The sequence below is a fragment of the Achroia grisella genome, unplaced genomic scaffold (assembly GCF_030625045.1).
Source record: "Achroia grisella isolate CSIRO2021 unplaced genomic scaffold, CSIRO_AGI_Agris_v1 utg109, whole genome shotgun sequence".
NCBI classification, from domain to species: domain Eukaryota; kingdom Metazoa; phylum Arthropoda; class Insecta; order Lepidoptera; family Pyralidae; genus Achroia; species Achroia grisella.
Genome location: NW_026712573.1, coordinates 750,226 through 770,246, shown reverse-complemented (window position 1 = coordinate 770,246; position 20,021 = coordinate 750,226). Strand labels below are relative to the sequence as shown.

The following is a 20,021-nucleotide window of genomic DNA, read 5'->3' as shown; positions in this document are numbered from 1 at the left end:
CGCATTTCCGAGCTAGAACAGGGTAGGTACTAAGGTGATGCGTCCGAACTACAGCAGGCCGATAATGCATTGTCCAGTTAAACGAACACCCCCGAAAATACAGCATACGAAAAAAGCAGTCCTCACCACCTCCCACAGGCATTAATGTCCCCCCGCCGCGTACTAAGGTTCTTTTTTTAATACATAACTTTTTTTCAAGATGCATTTTTACATGTTTCGGCCTAAAACTTTACACACCCAGCAGAGAGAGCCGTGAAAAACGGTCACGCCTATCAATGATCGGATTTCTCTGTCTCACGTAACGTAAACGCACGCCGGACGATAGTGGCGCGAGCGAAACGGACCTATTCGCGGCCACTGCTACGTCTTAAACCAAGATTAAGGCTGTATATCACTTTCTTGTATATTCATTCCTAAATCGAACAGTCTAAACATTAGATACTTTTACCAGTATCAGATTTCAGTTATCGTTCTATTTGAAGAGTATGTAAAATCAAATAGATTACTGTACGAAAAACTTGCGGCACCTGAAATGAGGCGAACGCTATACGTCTCACTCTAGCGTCCAGTCCGAAGGCATTCGCGCCACGACAATTGAGTTGAGTTGAATTGAATTGAGTCGGTTAAACCGTAAAAATGGTACGGGCGGGCATACCCACGTAAGAGAGAGACAAACGAAAGGCGTGTTGGCCGAGACCGCTGCCTTCTTCTCCTCGACTTCGTTGAGTCGCGACTAGTGAACGTCAGCGTACTGACGTGGACGGCCGCATATGCATTTGTTCGCGCTCCGTTTGACAGTTGCAGAAAAAAAACATTTCGCGCGTATTTCTGACAAGTCAACGAATTGAAAGTTTCGAGTGCGTTCGAAATTTGAACTGAGTACTAGTGTTGGAACTTATAGTTTTTTAAAGAAAAGGAGACATATTTGCAGTGTAATAATTCGATTGACTCAAACTGGCCGTTAAGACGCTATAAAGTGATGAATCAGCGAGAGCCGGCTAATTAACCGGCGTTACTGCTACGAAAACAAATCTAACGTCTAATAGCTATTTAGCCTTTGGAGATATTGTAAGTAACTTTACAATAGAGTACAATATTTTTTCATGACATCATAATTTCTTTTTAAGAAACTTTTTTGGCACTTTTTAATTCTCGTAATGACTTATATTTTTACAGATATTTATATTGATTTAAATCAATATTGGTATAAACATTGGTTGATATTGATTATTAGAGGTGCTTACTGCTTTTTAAATATTTTTGCTTCCTTATATTATTCATAAGAACAGACGTTTCATTTTTATAATTGATTATAAAAAAAACGTTGCATTTCATAGTTAGTTTTAGTAGATAAAAATTACAGTCAAATTAAGTATAACGCTATACCAAGAGCACCTAAGCTTATTTTTTTTGTAGATTTTTTTTATTATAAATTTTATATATTAAATCAATAATTCATAAACTATTTATCACATGCCTACAAAAATGTGCTTTTCTAGCTTTATATTTTAATATCGGCTTTATATCCGTTGAAATGGCATATTGTGTTTTTGATGTGTCAAAGAGGAAAAGTAGTCGCGGGGCGGGGCGACCGAGTCAACAAACAGCTGATTGGTTCAGTAACATGTGTTGCATTTTTCTGTAGGTATTCTTTTTATTTTTTATTTCACATTAAAAACTTTTTTAATAAACAGTATCTATGTAAAATTAACATTTTTGTACCATTCGCAGAAATTCGGTTAGAGAAACGTTTTGAACGAGATTTTTTAAGACAGTCTAAGCATCGAAACTTATCAGAAGAATTTCTTTAAAAAATAATGTATTTTTATATTATTCACGACTTGACAAAACAACTAACTTTATAAATAATTGTAAACGAACGTGACAGTTTAGCATTTATAATTATTTTATTATATAATAATTAGTAAATACAAAATATTGTTTCGAGCAACGATTGCAATTCATAGAAAATGCAATATATTAAACCTTAAGTCAAAAGTCATAGAGTCGAAAATTTGAAGTAGGTACATTCCTCAAATTCTGGCGCGTATAGTATTACGATATATTTAACATTTAGTCAAAGTAAACCTTAAGTCGACCCCATAAGGCAACATTTTAGCTAAACAGGTTTTCTAACTCGGTAACAAATTAACCTATCATATCAAGAATCAGGCACCGAATATGAAGAAACGTATTCCACAATTCGAAATTCGAATTGCCATTAAAAGGGCCACTTATTGCCTATAGTAGAATGTCTATATAAATACTAATATTAAAATGTCTATATAAATAGTAATTAACCTCATATCAAGAATCAGGATATAATAAAATAAGTAAAAAGGGCCACTTATTGCCTATAGTAGAATGTCTATATAAATACTAATATTAAAAGAGTGTATAATAAAATAAGTAAATTCCGGAACAACTGTACTGATTTGAGATATTCTTTCACAGTTCGAAAGGTAGATTATTATAGGGAGAATATATTTAAAACTCATAAAGTTATTAGCAGACGGGTGAAAGCCGGTGTAGACTACTAGTAGTATTTATTTTCATACAACTTCAATTCATTGAACTACTAAAAATTAATTTAAGGGTAAGATTGCAGTATCTACTTTGTAAGTAAATTGTCTAAAAATATACTTATGCTGTCAAAAAATATACTTATGCTTTTTAAAATCAAATAATACAATTATTTTATTATTAAAGTTGATTCTACCTTGTGGTCCAATTGATCCAGAAAGAAATATAATCTAATAAAAAAAAATATCTAAAAAACGTAATAAGTTCAAATAATCAAAACTTCATATTCATCATCACAATAACATAATTGTTTTAAAAATATGTTGTAAAACAATTTATAATGACATAGGTTTAAATTAATAAAAAAATAATCTAAATGCATATATACGAAAAATATTTTAAATAATCAAACATGTTTAGGTATATATGTTCAATACATATCTATCTATACTATCATAGGTAGAGCGGGGCCCGCTATATCATATCGTTATTATATACTTATTATTTGTAATAACATACAAACTCATAGCTGTTAGAATAGATATAGATGCCTAATATAAAGTTAGTAGGGAAAGAAGATTGTTAGTAATGTGGACTAATAACCCAATTGTTAGCAATGTATCATGTCATGTCGACCTCCACGTGGTTTCCCCTGGAAACCATCGTGATAAATTCATGTAGAATTTACGATGGGCTAACTGACCTGATCTCATGCTCATCTGTTCATCCTCCATTGGTATTACGCTAGCCAACGTATACTGTTAGCGCGGGCGGGTGCAGATTATCATTCATAAGAAAAAAATATATAAAGATATATACAGTATATGTCTAATCGATATATATTAGGAATTTGTTCCTATTAATTAGTCAGTCATACGCAGCTACCATAACTCAACATTAATATTACAATCAATCAAATAACAATTCTAACTGTATTATTCTAATTATTTCTAGTAATTAACTAACACGACGTATCTAATTATGAAAATGATCTTAGTTAAAAATTCGAGATATTCTTCATAAGGTGTGGTTTAAAATATTTTTAACCGAATCCAAAAAAGGAGGACGTTCTCAATTCGGCTGTATTTTTTTTAATTTTGCTACTTTATAAGTCGCGTCGCGTAATAAGTATTTGTAAGAGTATTTATTTAGAGGCATCCCAATTTGCGAATTGATAAAAAAAATTAGATTGTATTAAAATAAATATCTTTTGTATTGTACATCGAAAAATGAGTTACACACCAATATAATAGATAATAAGGTTCTAATTTCAAGAAGTTAAAAATCCCTCTTTGAAAGTAGCATTTGCGTTCCACTATTTATAATTACTCCACTAAGATGTGACATGTTATATTATTAATGAGAATATATTTTTTTAATGAACAATTCATATCTGCTGTAAATATGTAGGTAATTAAAAATTGTGGCTTTCTAAATTATATTGGCCTAAACAAAACGACACTATACAAACACAGTTAAGTTACTAAACAAAGTTAGTACAATATGGTTCTACCAAGCTGCTTAGTATTTTTTCAACTACTTAGTATTTTTTCCTAAGATGTAATATTTTTTAAAAAACGGTATAACTGTTTACCATCAGATTGGCTGAATACTTGGTCTCCACGTACGTAATATAAAAAAAATATACTCAAACGAATACCAATGTTTATCTCGTACGAGAAATCGAACCCCATTTGAAGTAAGATGTTATACCGAGGCTGTCATATATATCATACTAAAATATATTTAAAAACGTATAAGAGTCATACAAAACCATTTGTTAAACGTTATTTTATTTAGCATATTGTTCTCTATCAACCTCAAATGATATCTACTTCGTTTGATGGTGACCTCAGTAGTCGGAAATCTCACTCACGCAGCCATCGCTCGAGAGGGATAGATTAATTAAACGGAACTAATTGTAAAAGGGGAATGGAACAACTACTTGAAATGCTATGTTTTGTAATATGTTTTATTGTTAATTTAATTTTTTTCGTTGAAGTATTATAATTGTTATTAATGTGTTATTTTTTAATTAATGATAAAGGAATGTACTAACGATTTATGTTAAGGGGCACTAGTGGAGTACGAGATCAGGTCAGTTAACCCATTGTGGCAAATTCGCAAGGAAATTATCACGATCGACCAGGGACAACTGCTTGTAGGTTCACCAGACTTACCATGGTACTTATATTAGTAACAATGAGGCAGTTAGTCCATAATAATTTTAGGACAATTCACACAGCGCCATCTAGACCCAAGTTAGTAAGCTAAAGCTTGTATATAAGTACCTACTAGATAAGTGATATAAATATATAGTTATATTTTTTTCTCGCTTTTTATTTATAGTGGTGATGAGAAATCCGATCACATCCCATGGCAATATACCTATTAACACAATATTGCGGATTTCAGTATCAAGTGTAGGCCTTTTACACTAGGTAATAAAGTATATTACATACTTACAAAGTCTGATAAATTGTAATCTATAACGTTCTAATATTAAAATATCGTCTAAAAGTTAATATGAATTTTATGGGAATGGATATAAAATTTAACAATAAGATACTAAAGGACATTTCGGAATTAAAAATTTATGTTAAATCAGATTTATTGAGAAACCTATTACTCACTAAACGATTACTTAAATGACAAACGTGCATTTTTAATGCACGGCATTTTCATTAAAAGGTATACATAGACTTATTTCTATGTCTAGCTTTTAATGAAAATCCCGTTACTTATGTAAACAATACTAAAAAAACTGGCTATTAGGAAAAAAAAAAATTGAGTTTGTCGCCAGTTCTTCTCAATTAAATTCATATTGAATTAATAGAACTAAAATATGACAATCATATGCGACTATTATATCCTACACGAATAAATTATTATGGATTTAAATTTTTTCTACCTAAACCAAAAAGAGAAATTCATTTTTAGGTCGTTGAAAAGCGCAAAATAATATGGTATATTTGTATATTCTTCTGCATTCAATGATATCTGATCACACATCACGCTTGTTAATTGATGATCTAAACCATAGATAAACTGGGGCTGTAAAAAAAGCTACAACTATTCGTCGATGTGGGTCATATAGATTACAATTACATATTCTATGTAGTTCGAAATCACATTCCATTTTTATAAGTTTTAACAAATTTTAAAACAATATCAAGTTTTTTTGTAAAAAAATAATGTTTTATTTACCCAAATTTTTATATATAGGTATGGTTAAAAAAAATTATTAACGCATATAAACGTTATCAATTTTAAACCGATTTTAATAATTTACTTTTATTTGAAATGTTTAAATGCAATATTAATAATTCCCAAATATATTATGAAAATTGGACGACGTGAATTACATATTTTTTTGTCTATGATCGACAAAAAGCTACTACTATCGTGACAAAATAAAATAAAAAAGTATTGTCAGAATCGAATCAATAGGTACTGGTGAAGGTATCGTATATCTAACACACGCATACAAAATACAGACGCATAAAGAATCTACTGCTTTTGTAATACGGTTGAAAATTAAAAGTAACTATGTAAAAAAATTTAGGACGTTGCTAAATGAATATAAAAATTTCAATAGAGTTTTAAAATTCAATTTTCGAAGGCGGATGGAACGTGCGCAACCAGGCTCCAGTATCTACGGTATTCACCACTATATTTACTTTTTAAATTTTATTAATATGAGATATTGTAATGATTAATTGTTGATGTCTCTTCTTGTTATATTAGCGTATATTCCAAATTCAAAATATTGTCAAATTTTCATTATTTTTATACCTTACATTTCAATAGATTTTCTATTATTATCTGTTCATACTACAACTGGCTGCGCTGCGCGATTACGCGAAGTGTTACCATTTACATGAACTGACAATTGTGCTCTGTCATAAGTTTTAACTGCCGTAAGTTTGAACTACTTGTAAAATATAGGTATTCTGATTATTGGTGCTATTTTTTTTTCGTAAAAACATTTTTCAAAGTATTAGAGAGCAATAAAAAAGATTAGTCAAGTAGGATAAGGCAGTCTCGAGTTGTAACGAGATCAAGGGTAGATAATAGAGATTTTTCTGATTTTCTTATTAGGGTATAGTTATTATTTATAAGTCACAAATATAGATTTACACAGACTTCGCTAATGTTCCTTTGCGTGTCAATTTTTGGCTGTACCTAAATTAGTCGCTGTAGCGCCTAATTAACTCTCACCACATGAGTAAACACATTTCCCAGTCATGTTCTCTCGAATCTCATTGGAGTTTATAGATAAATTAATGTGGATAAAAGTTCAAGGAGGGCAGCCAAAAATAGCATTACGACTATATTATAGTTGACGACAGGTAACGTAACATTATGTTTTACTCTGTGACGTATGAATTATCTGTGGTGTTACATATAGACTGTGTTAGCTTAGTGATTCATATTATTATATATTCATTGAATTAAAAAATATTCATGTTAGAAAAAATATTTAAAAAGTATTCATATTAGATACAGGTAATAGAAATATGAGAACGGAGAAAATTTATAAAAAAAGATTTTGTGATGCAACTCCGTAAGTCTGAGTTTCGAGACTTTTACAAATGGCATTACAGTCGCAGTTTGGTGGTCGAACAGTCAACACTATGCTTCTAAACTATATCTGAACTAGAATTCAACATTGAATAGTGAATCTATTGCCTGATGATGCCTTGTTGATGAGGCGAAACAATATAGGCGTATACTTAATAACATCCAATATAGAAGCTTGTAACGGTTCCAGTAGCGGTGGTCAGGTTTTTGCACTGAATATTCGTGGTCGCTTATATGTAATGGTAGTGGAATTAAATAGAATGATATAAAACCATTAAGTAATGAAATGGACTTCCGCAAAATAAAACTCACAAAGTGGACTGCATAACTATTTGTCTCACCTAATTCTTCCACCTGGGGGTTGATTATCAAGCTGTGTTTCGGTTTTAAGGGTGTTTGAATTACAGGAATTACCCTTTTTTAAATAGGCAAAACACCATAATTATCTGAATTGGCCTAATGCATTTTATGATGTCCTTCGTGCTCTTTGTGTTTAGGCGACGTTTACCAATGTTAATCAAGTAAGCCATCAGCTTCCAATTTTCCTTTAGTAGTGACATGGGTAGTTTCTGTACTATATAATAGTATAATAATAATAATAATTTCAAGACAATTCTCACAGCGCCATCTAGTCCCAAATTAAGCTAGCTAAAGATACTATGGGTACTAGATAACTGATATAAATACATCGATATTTTTCGTAAATATATACATGTTATAAATAGAAGTCACCCAGACCGATGCAAACAATCATATTTATGAATACAAATGTTTGTGCCGTGCGAGGAATCGAATCGCGACCATCGAAAGTAAGGCGGTATGTTAACTGCTAGACATCGAGGCCGTCAGATAAATTTTGATTATATGTCAATATTACCAACTTATTAAATTGCTCCGCTACCTCTAACTATCTCTGATCAACGCGACGGTTGACTGGTAGAGAATGACATCAGGCATAAAGACCGCTAAAAAATTGTATACAATTTTGTGTGAAGAATAAATAAATACTTAAGTCGTCTGTCTTTATGTTTGTACTTTTAGGTATGAGACTTAGATCTATTTCCATCTGATCGCATCACCAATTAATTAATTCTTCAGCATTCTAATTAGAAGCCACGTGAATCATAGCCCAACTTGTATGAATCATATTAATTGTACCACTCATTAGCTACCATCACGGTATCAGAATAGAATGCGCCCAAAAGTAATCAAACATTCTGTTTTTATATATCGTTTGTAACACCAACTTTCTTGTAACACTCTACAATTATTTTGATGACTTCGCTGGTAGCAAATTTACCACTCTGCTTTACCTTCACTGATTCTTCGTTCGATTCCCACACAATGCGATACATTTGTATATATAGAAGAAAGAAAGAAAGAAAAACATTTATTGATATTACATTTGTATATATATATATATATACATACATGACTGTTTGTACTAGTCTAGGTGTACCTTATAATTTTTTTGCCATATCTGTGGAGCGGTTTAGCTCTACCTACCGAAGATTCTCAGTTCTATTCGCATACAATGCATTACATTTGTAAATTGTATACATGACTATCGGTCTTAATCTAGGTGTACCCTATAATTTCGCTGCCATATATGTGCAGCAGTTCAACAGTACTTCATCTTCAGTTCTATTCTGTACGTACTGTTAATATTTACCCTGTAATATCATTGCAAGGTCTCACATTTCAACCAAAACACAACCTACAAAGTAATCTAGTTAGTAGCTGGAAGTGGGTAACTTTGTGTAAAGTTTACTTCGATAGTTCCCTTAGTACATTTGAATCAATGTCAATTAATAGTAATAATAATAATTGTTTTACATTTAAATATTCATAATTATATTTTTTTTATACAGTAGTTAGTAGTTACGCTTTGAGTTTTAATTTTTACTATAAAGTATTTTTAATAATCTAAATAATGGAGAACAGTTCCTTGTAGATATTTCTAATATTATAATTTTATTTTTATTATAATATAAAATGACCTATATATAGTTATATTTCTGTGTTTTATATGTTATATATGTAATCATCAGCCAGTGGATAGTAATTAAAATAATTGTAATACAATAACAGTATGTCAAGTATAGCGTTTGTACACGCGAAGCACTGTGCGTAGGAGTTTGCCGTTTAACCAGTTTCATACCTACATAATTTACATACTTGCAACAAATAGTCGAAATAATATGTTTGATTCTATTTCACGACCTTGATGGCATAGCGGTCAATATACGACAGCGTCTTCTTCGGACGTCGCGAGTTCGAACCCCGCAAGATCTTATATAAATATACTTATTCATAAATATACTGCACTGGTTTCAGTTTTCTATATGTGTTAGTTATGCCAGTATAAAAAAACGTAATATTTATATACTAGGAGTTCGTCCTTTCTTCGTGCGGGTTACTCATAACTTTGTAATTTTATGTATATAAATATACATTAACATAATATATAGCCTATAGGATACTATTTCTCGATTGGTATGTACCTATAAATAAAAATAATGTTTTTTATTTTTTAACAGTAAATTGCTGGAAATGGAAACATCTCGACGTTTTACGACAAACAGAATACAGTCTCTGACATCAACTTTTATAACCGTTCGAACAATTACATCTAATCATATTGTTCTTTACTACTTACACCCAATCTATCGGTCGTAAGAGAGAGAGGGACGAATGTAACGACTCCGCTACGCCCATCAATGTCTAATTGCTTTTATTATTTTAAGGCATCGTAATCATTATGGCTGCAATAAAAATTGTAATTACGTCTCATTAGTTCAATTAAGAATTTTCTAGATACGGTTTAGTTTATATGTTGATTGCGAAACGGTTTCCTCTATGGATGCATTGTTCAGAAATATATTAGACATCTGCATAATCATACGCACACCCAATACAAAACTGGATTAACTCAATAATAACAAATTTTGGAAAATCCACTCTAAAGATTTAAATTTAAAGTCTAATTCTGCAAATTTAGATGTACAACGTCATATCTTTCTCATAAGTACTTGTGTATAAAAAATAAATTACGACTAGTCAAGAACGCGGTTTCATCCTATTTAAATGTTATCATTGTAAAACGGTTGGAATAAAAAAGAACTATTATGGCATAAAAAAAACATTTTATAACTAGTTGTCGTGTTGCTACACGACAACTAGTTATAAAATGTTTTTTTTCACTTAACAATTTGACCAAGTTGTACGTAACGATCGATGTATAGATTTTAGAAGTATTGCCTCTACGTTTGTACACGTATTGCAAATCTCAGAAACAACTTAACTGTTTTCAATACAGTATGTAGCGAGCTGTCACCAATGTGTTGCAAGCTGATTCTTAGTGTTTCGTTAGATCCCTAATCTTTAGTGTTTAATTGATTCCAATTGGTTCACAACAAAAATTAAACTCGTCATATTACAAATATTTTTGAAAATATTCCGTTATTCTAAAGATTACGGGTACGAAGTCGCAGGCTTAGCTAGTTAAATCTAATTTCCGTCTATGGGTGAAATTTGATGATGATAATCAACAATTTTCATGTACATCAGACACGGCTCATGACAATCAATGATAATGATTATTCCGAAATTCGGAACTAATAGACTTGCTTTTAATTTTTAATATCAATAACCTCAGATGGGGTAGTACTTGAAATAACTGCTGTCATATAGTTGTAACACATTTTTGTCAATGGTCTCTTATTATTTAATCGGTATTATAATCTATAGTAACATAAATATAAAGGGTTAAAAATGACGATTATATAGGTAATAAAAGTAAGTTTCTTACTAAAATAAATTGTATTTGGACATATAGAGAAATACAAAATGTAGATAAAGTTTAACAATAATACTTAGTTCTGTAATAGTTTAATTCTCATATATCTTACATATACAAACAGCGATCAGTTACATTTAAAAATTTGATAACTTTTGTTGTTTCTAACTGTGATTTATTTTTTGTGCATTTGAATCAATAATGATGTACCTTGTTAAAAGAAAGGAAATAAGTTTAATTTCTTTTTTTCTTTAATTGAAATTAATTTCATGGCTTTTATATAAAAAGCGGTTGTATGTGCTAATAGTAACTTTCGCTTGAAATTTAGTTTTATTACAATTGGCTCATAAATTTATTTATTTATTTTCAAAACAGAAACATGTGTACAAAATTATTGAAGAACGATGACATTCAAAGATATTTTAAACTGTGTTGCGAATATGGATAATCTCCTCCGAGTTTATATAATTCCAATATATATATATATGCTATAACGTTACTTATATTACATACATTAGTCTCAAACGAGATAAAGAATTTGCTGTCGACATTAATAGTATCATTTCTAATACTAGTGTATGAAGTTGCGTGCTCTGTAGGGCAAAAAATAAAAGAATAGACTAATACTCGCATATAAATATAAGATTGAATTGTAAAGTCACGTGGTACGAGAAAACTTCGCCGAAAAGTTTTCACGCACGTGTCGGACACGTGGTCTTGGGTTAAAAATCGCGCAGCCCCGCGCGCTCCTTGCATACCTCCACCCGCCCGGTGGCTACCCCCTACCTCCCCGAGAAATCCTTTCCGAAACGTGGACGGTAAGACGAGACAGTACACAGTTTCAACAACACAATTACTTTTTCTCCGACTGCGTTAAATTAAGTTATTAGTTTTACATTATTAATATAGTTAAACGAGTTTTAATAGGAATAATTTTATGGCAAATAAGGTATTTATCTGTCTCGACGTTTCGACTAGGTTGCACTAGCCGCGGCCTCGTGACCATACTGACTGACTAACGAGTAGTTTGTCGTGAATGCGTTACTAAATTTAAATTCAAATTTAGAACGATATGAATCATGTAGAATAATATAGTATTTATGCAAATAAATATTTTATTATTATAATATAACAGACTGCTATCAGTTATAAATACCAAAATATTGATTAGTATTTATATAAAAATAGTACTAATGACTAAAACCAATATACTCGTAATTGCGAATATAGTTTTTAAATTTGATTGTTTTAATAGTTTATCAGTAACGTTTGGTCATTTCTAGAGTAACTTAACTAATTTATTAATATTTATTTCTGTGTTCCTAATTCTTTTGTAAAAATTACAACCTTGTGTGATCCAATTTATTTTTACTGTATATTTTCTGTTAACATGCCTGTACTGTTTTTGTTTTATGAGTTTTTGTAACTTTACCTACAAGGATTAAAAAAAAAACATCTGCTTAAGGGCAACTTCCCTCTGTTCTTCAGTTTACTTAATATTGTCACTATAGTTTTGTACTTTATAAAACGAGATTAAATCCTGTTAATCAATCAATTTTAATGTGCGCATTATAAAAAAATGTATCGAAAAGCTTTCTTTTGTTAGTTACTTGAGAACGTAAAAAAAAGCAAAATGTGCAAATATACGGAAAATTTATTAAACATGTCAACACATCGCGTATGAAATGTCCATAATTTAATCCGTACACCATGTAGAAGTCAATGAGTCTATGGAAAATCGAGTGACACACGCCAAATAATCGATTATAATCGCAACTGGCCAACTCGGATTGATTAAAAAAAATATGTGAAGTGAAAATTATTGTCCTTTTAACATATTCAAAAATTGAGTAGGTTCTTAATCCGATTGGAACGTTTGTGTGTTGTGATTTATTAATGTTTTTATTTATTTTCAACCAACTACTAAGAGGAGAGCGTTGTTGGGTTGAGGTTATTTTTTAAGAACTGTTATTTATATAATACTAGCTTCTTACTCCGGCTTCGCACGGGTGTACATGTATTATATATATAAACCTTCCTCTAGAATGACTATATCTATTAAAAAAACCGCTTAAAAATCCGTTGCGTAGTTTTAACGATTTAAGCTTAGGTACATAGGGATGGACAGGCAGCGACAGCGACTTTATTTTATACTATGCAATGATTTGACATCTTTCGTATATATTTTGTACTTTCTTATAGTAACTATAAATTTTTTTGTTTATTTCACTGTATAGTTAAAGAAACTCACAAAACTAAGCAATATATAAGAGGACTTATTCTTCTCAATATTTCTCCAGTACATTATTAGCAAATACTAAAAATCTACATACGCCACGTGGATTATATCTATAATACTAGATATAATCCACGTGGCTAGAGCCGCGGAAATAAACTAGTATACTATATGACTATGTATTATTTGCAGTAACCCCGAGTCCACAGTACATCAGCAAGCTGTTTTACCCCTACCTGAAGACGTCTTCCCTTCACAGGGACCTCCTGTTTGCAAGTGGCTCCGGTAAGTGACATTTTAACGATATCCGGAGTTTTTTAAAAATGAGTCTTTATAAAAAGTTTGACTCACCTATTTCAGCCGCCAAGCAGCTTATCTATAATGTCATTTGGTAGGTTGGTTAGATAGGGCAGTATTTTTTTTATACTACGACTTCGGTAAACAAATATACGGCCCTTCGGTCTGTTACTGTAGCCTATAGACGCCTGATACACCAGTGACGTGTGCGTTGCCGAGCCTTAAAATACTGGCTAGGAGGCATGACTTCTTCAACCTCCAAAATGATAAAGCATGAGTAGTATCACATGATGACGTGACGTTCGTAGTGCTGTTCATGTGTACAGGCGACGATTATGTACTACTTAGGTGAGCCAGCAGTCACCTGCTAAGCTATTCGAATTACATATAAAATATGGGATTGATATTGACTCCGTTTTTTTTTAAATAAAAATTGTATCCAAAAGTCTTAAATAGACCGACAGTTTTCAAAAATAATTCTTGGAAAAGGGAAACTTATTGTTAACCTCAATAAATAATCATTAACATAACCGTCATTTTGTGTAATTCTCTCTACATTTGACGTTTTAAAGAACACACAACTCACAAATACTTGGGATAATTATACCGTCAATGCATAAATTAAAAGTAACACATAATAACAGCTTTCGGACTACGCATCTGTGAAATATTTTATCTTTTTTAATCTCCCGTTATATCGTAATACAACATTAAGGGCCCATAAAAACTATTAACATTGATGTTAGCTTGTTTGTATTCGAATAATTATAGTAGGTATTAGTATCGAGTACGGGGGATGTGTTTATTGAAAAAACTAATCGATTACCGTGATCGATAGTTGGTATTAAGGAATGCATGTAGGATTAAAAGTGAATGTCATAATTTTAACACACATGGTTGTTATTATTAAGGAATATATACGCTGTCGATTTTTCGATTATAGTTTTATAGATTATTCACATAGAGTTCATTTTTGTTTAGACTACATCTTACTTTTAGTAACACTTAAAATAAATTGAGTGGGCAATTTATTTCTTTTTTCTTTATTATATATTAAAAGTTGTACAAAAGAGATATTGCATTTTATATCAGCTAACCTTTAAGCAGAAACAGAAAGCGGTGATGAAATACTATAAAAAAATGATGTTATATTAAAAAACCGAAGTAACACATATTTTAGTATATTTTTATCCAAGGTACTTTTTATACTACAATGGCAAACAAGCATACGGCCAATCTGATGGTAAACGCTTACCGTAGGCTATGGACGCCTGAGACACCAGGGGTGTTACGTGCACGAATTTATATTCACGTGCACACATTCCTAATTTATGACAATTTTATTGATAGATTGCTTATTAAATTGCAAATACCTACGGCAAAAACTAAGTTATTTCGGAACAGAGTCGTAACATTTGTAAAGATTAAATTGATCAATTAAAGTTAACCAAATACGACCTAAATACTTCGACAGGTTGTGTAATAATAGAAATGTTTTGTCGATATAAATTCATTTTTAGATTTTTTTATCACATTGCGTGAACGTTTTTCTATTGTAATTCATTGTCATCATAAATGTCACCCAATACCACAAATCCGGCATTTAACCCGTCCCCTACTTCGGCAGGCGGTCACAAAACAAGCAGATGGATACCTATTATATACCGATCTTTGGAGAAACGCTAGGCGCCCGTATTACATCGCAAACGAGCACGATTAGATCGACTCTGAGAATCGCTCATAAATTCAACCCTAAAACAACGTATATGTTTAGTTTGGAAGCTTCCACGCCAGTAATTATACAATAATTCATACTTTAATAAATACTAATAAATCGTTCCACCACTCCGGTATTATCAGACATTATTACACGATGTAATTACAGCCAATAAATTACCAAATAATACATCAATCAGATGTGTTATAATTTTCTTTTTTGTTTTTATTGGACAACGGGCAATTTTATTAAAATTATAATGCGGCTCGCTGCCTCAAATTGGGGTAGCTTCGGGCTAAGCTTGGATTTAATTATATACGTAATGTTTAATGATATATTCTTATAATAAGCTACCTGATGCTCTCGCTGAGCATAAATCAAATATTTCATTAAAATTCGAGCCGCTTACAACCCTTCATTTGGTAGGTTATTAGGTTCTCCGTATAGGAACGCGAAACCATATCTTTGAGATGATTTGAACTATATTATGAAAAAGTGACGTCACGTGAAAATTGCGTATTTGCGACTTTGATGGATCGCACGGTGTCTGTTTCGTCATTATTATAATTTTTGGTGTTTACTGGTTTTTTTTTTAATTTTTATGTTGCATTATTTTGGGTTTATATTATTTTTTTGTATAATAAAACAAGAGGTCATAAATATATGGCATAATAATGTATCGATAGTTTCAAATGCATATTTGTTAGAGTATTATAGATATTAAATTAAATGTACAATAAGTGCAATGCTATAGACCAAAATATATGAAATAGATGAGTTAATGGGTTGCACAAAGTCTATATAGGTATACAGTTGGTATAAGTAATTATAGGTAGGCATTAAGTATATTTATTGATATAGTAATTATACTCTCATACAATTGTTCCCTTGGTCTTGTGTGGCCCAATCCGGAGTGCCACAAGGCGCCTCAGGGCCCATTCTCGGTCTGCACAATAAAAAATATACTTAATTTTTCTGTTTATGCGTAAGAGTAATAGTAATAATATGTAATATCATAATTCTGAGAAATTTTGTTGTATTACAAGAGGTCACAAAGTTCGTGTAAAATATAGAATTCAAATACCCAATAGTAAGTAGTAAGTAAGTAGTAAGACAAGAAAAAGGGCGGGGTATTGGGAGAGGGGAGGGAAGGGGAGATTCTGAAATAGATGTGATTTAAATTATGAATGGGCCTTTTATTAAAATTAATATACCATCGGTATCGGGTATCTTGCTAAAAGTTCATATTCACTTCACACTCGCTCACTAACTTTACTCGCGTAAAGTTAGTATAGCCTATGTGTTATTCTGATGTATAAGCTACATTATTGTAAAGTTTTATTACAATCTATTTAGTAGTTTTTACATGAAAGAGTAACAAATATTTTGATCCTTCGGTTTCAACCATCCACACTCACAAACTTCCATGTTTATAATATTAATTATGTTGGGGATTTTACTTTGTTTTTTATTTTCTTTCACTGATGTGATGAAACGAAACCTCGTTTATTGTTTTTGTATTTGTTACTTATAATGGTAGGCAAACTGTGGCAAAAGATCACCCCCTGCGATCGATCACCTGTCCACGGTCACGATCCACGATGGCCCGAGCCGAAGTTCGAGCTCTTAGCGGTGCCCTCAGACTAAAGTCGTATCGGTCAGGCAAGATTTGGCCTTGAACTGCTCCATAATTCCTTCTGCGGGTTTGGATGTCATTTGCACTCGCCGGTGAAGCTGTAAAGGCCAGCTGCGGCCAACAGCATTAGAGTAGTCCGAAAAAAAGGTAAAGTCATCAAATTGTTCCTATTCTAGAGGACCAAGGTATACCCTGTATGTTAACTGACATTACTGACTCTACTAACGGGAATATAATTCAAAAAGATGGGTGATATAGAGGTAGCCTTTCAGGCGACTTGACTTTGACAAAGTCAATAAATAAATATTTATTTAATAAATAATTGTACGATAAATCTATTCTGATAGAAGAAATAAGATCTCAGCAATCATCATATAGTCCAATTATTCTGTATCAGTCATTATATGCCTCCCTCCCATTCGGAAATAAGTACTTCTCTAATAACGAGCAGGCAATTCATAAACGAATTGTACAATCGTCAAGAGTACCTGCATCCCTCTACAAGTAATGCATTTAATGTTAAAATTGTTATTGACTAATAGCTTTAATGAATTAATTAATACGAGGAAACCGTTATCTCATAATGAACACGATTTTCCTGATCGTAAAACCGCATGTTATGCATTTACATGGTCAATACAAATGTACAAATATATATATATATATATATATATATATATATATATATATATATATAATAAAAAAAAACTTATTTCCGCGTTTATTTCGTAAAATCCTCTTTGTAGATGTCTCTTCTTCACTGATAGTATAAAAGAAAGCAATTGTTGTACCTTATCAGATCGACCTTCACGCGTTCCCCACTGGAAATCGTCGTGGTTACGTCTTTACTGATGAATTCTTCGGCAGACATAACTCGATTCTCATCATATCATCCTGTACTAGTGCCAGCGTATACTGTTAGCGCTGACGAGAGCACCATTTCATAATACTGATATGTGTAAACACTGTTTATAGTATTATTAAGCGGGGTCTATACGAATAATTTTATGGAAAATAAAGCTATTTACTACTCTCGAGGTAATAAAGTAATAAATAATGAGTACACACGATTAGTACAAATGTTTTTTACTTTACTCTTTCACTTAAAAACTACTGCAAATATTCCTATAAAATTTGTTATATACATGAATTATATTTTAGAGTAACAAATATGTTCGTTGTTACCCAATTCCAAGCTAACATAAATACCCATCCGTATATAATACAGCATTACTGTCACATGTAGGTCATTTAGTTAAAATACAGCGTCCAAAGAAGTTTCCCGGGATAGATTTCATATAAATTTATCCTGGTAACTAACACAGACGTCTTCATATGAAGTATAGTATTGCCACATTTGAACCGCCAAAGAGCTTGCTTTGTAAGAGATAAAGCAATGAAAATGGGTTGAAGATAAAAATTTGTGTTTTGTTCCCTGAACTTCTTGAACTTCTTCTTTCTTCCTCCTTGAACTTACGATCTTTTTGTATTGTTGCCGATCACACATAATGATATAAACTACAATGTTAATATTATGCCGATATATGTATTTTCTACATCATGTGTATGTGTCTTTAAGGTGTTTATTATATAGGTCATTAGTAGCCTGAAATAAATAAATAAATGTATATAAGCGTAGATAATTGTGTGTGATTTGTAATTTAAATAAACATCTTATATATCTACATTTCTATCTATCTATATCGATAGCCTAGTCCTCTGAAGATTCAATTCACGTGTGATACCACAAACAAAACGACAAATACAGTTAGATTAGCCGTAAGCTTGATTGTCACTTCAGTAACATAAAAAGATATTTCCACATATAGTTATAGTATTATACTTACTGACTCACTATAAAATACAAGTTTATGATCAGAACCAAAACAATGGCCCTTCTGTTACAAAGCTCTACATTTTCTAAATAATCATTGGCGTATTCTAATTAGATGGTGTTTACAACAGCATAGGGTTAATTATGTGTAATTAATAGCTCATTTGTGACGTCTACGCATAATATCCAATTAATTAGGAAATAATAGGATACGCCATTTTGTGCAGCCATTTTATGATATTTAATGTCCATTAATAATAAAAATCGGTATTCAAATATGAAAATCATGTGGTTTACATATATATGTAAACTATACCTATTGTTTAGATGACCTAGATGCGGCGAGATATTGCTTCTCTGTGTATTTTCTACCACATATCATATCATGATGAGTATTCAGAGTTGTTCAGATTAATACCAGCTGCTTAGTTTCACCACCGTACCATCCGACAGAAACTAAAATACCATCCTGATCGTCTCGATAAATGTCGGTCTTCCACAGTGTGGTTTTATAGAAAATCAACACCTTGTGGAATCACCTTCCTGCAATGGTATTTCCGAATCAATACCATATTAAAACCTTCAAGAAAAGATCTTAAATGCCCGGCAACGCACTTGCAATTCCTATGATGTTGCGGGTGCTCATGTACAGCGGTAATTATTTTGTCGTACTGGTTTTCCCAAATCGTCTCGAAATTTTTACCCACAAAACCCTCGATACCTCTCACTTACCAGGTACATCAGATACCTCCCCTTCAGTAAAACTGGATGTTAGTTGATTGATAATTTGTTGAGATAAGTTTTTGCTCTACTAACTTAGATACCATGGTGGATCGCTGGTATATATATGTATAATCCAAAAGCAGTTCAATTGATCCAGAGTGGACAAAGAAAAAGACAGAGAGGACTAATATTAGTGAAAAATATAATATAAATACTGTAGTCGTAGAAAATAATTTCTTCAAATGTAATTTATATATACTCGTAATATATAAAGACCCAACAGGCCAATAGGACATAAAACTGAAACGAAGAGGGCTATACTTAATAATAAACACAACAATAGCAAATAAACATTACGATCGCTCGTAAACTCAAAATCGGAGTACATACCAATCGTAAAATGGTAGCATTTATAATTTCTGCGGACGAAAAAATGAACGACTCCGAATTAAAATCGCTAATGACTAAAACCATTAAGTTAATCATTTTAATTAGAACTTGGCGCTGGCTTGCGTTATTTTGTTGTTTTTTTATTGGGCAACCCAGAGCCACTATGGTAACCGAAAGGTCAAGTAATAGCTTCCAATCTTTCAACATTCATTATTATAATGTTGCCACACTGTTCATAAAGTTATCAAATGTGTAATTTTATATTTTGACTATTGTATTATT

At 31.7% G+C, this 20,021-nt stretch overlaps 1 protein-coding gene across 7 annotated transcripts in view; it reads left to right on the top strand.

Annotated features, from left to right (window-relative positions):
- The first annotated feature begins 743 nt into the window (after positions 1-743).
- LOC131846627 (POU domain, class 6, transcription factor 2) overlaps positions 744-20,021 on the top strand; it is a 162,916-nt gene continuing 143,638 nt past the window's right edge. For all 7 annotated transcript variants that reach the window (XM_059196006.1, XM_059195999.1, XM_059195990.1 and 4 more), the window contains exons 1-2: positions 744-1,068; positions 13,335-13,427. The gene's annotated coding sequence lies outside the window, so the exon portion shown is untranslated. The remainder of the gene's footprint in view (positions 1,069-13,334; positions 13,428-20,021) is intronic.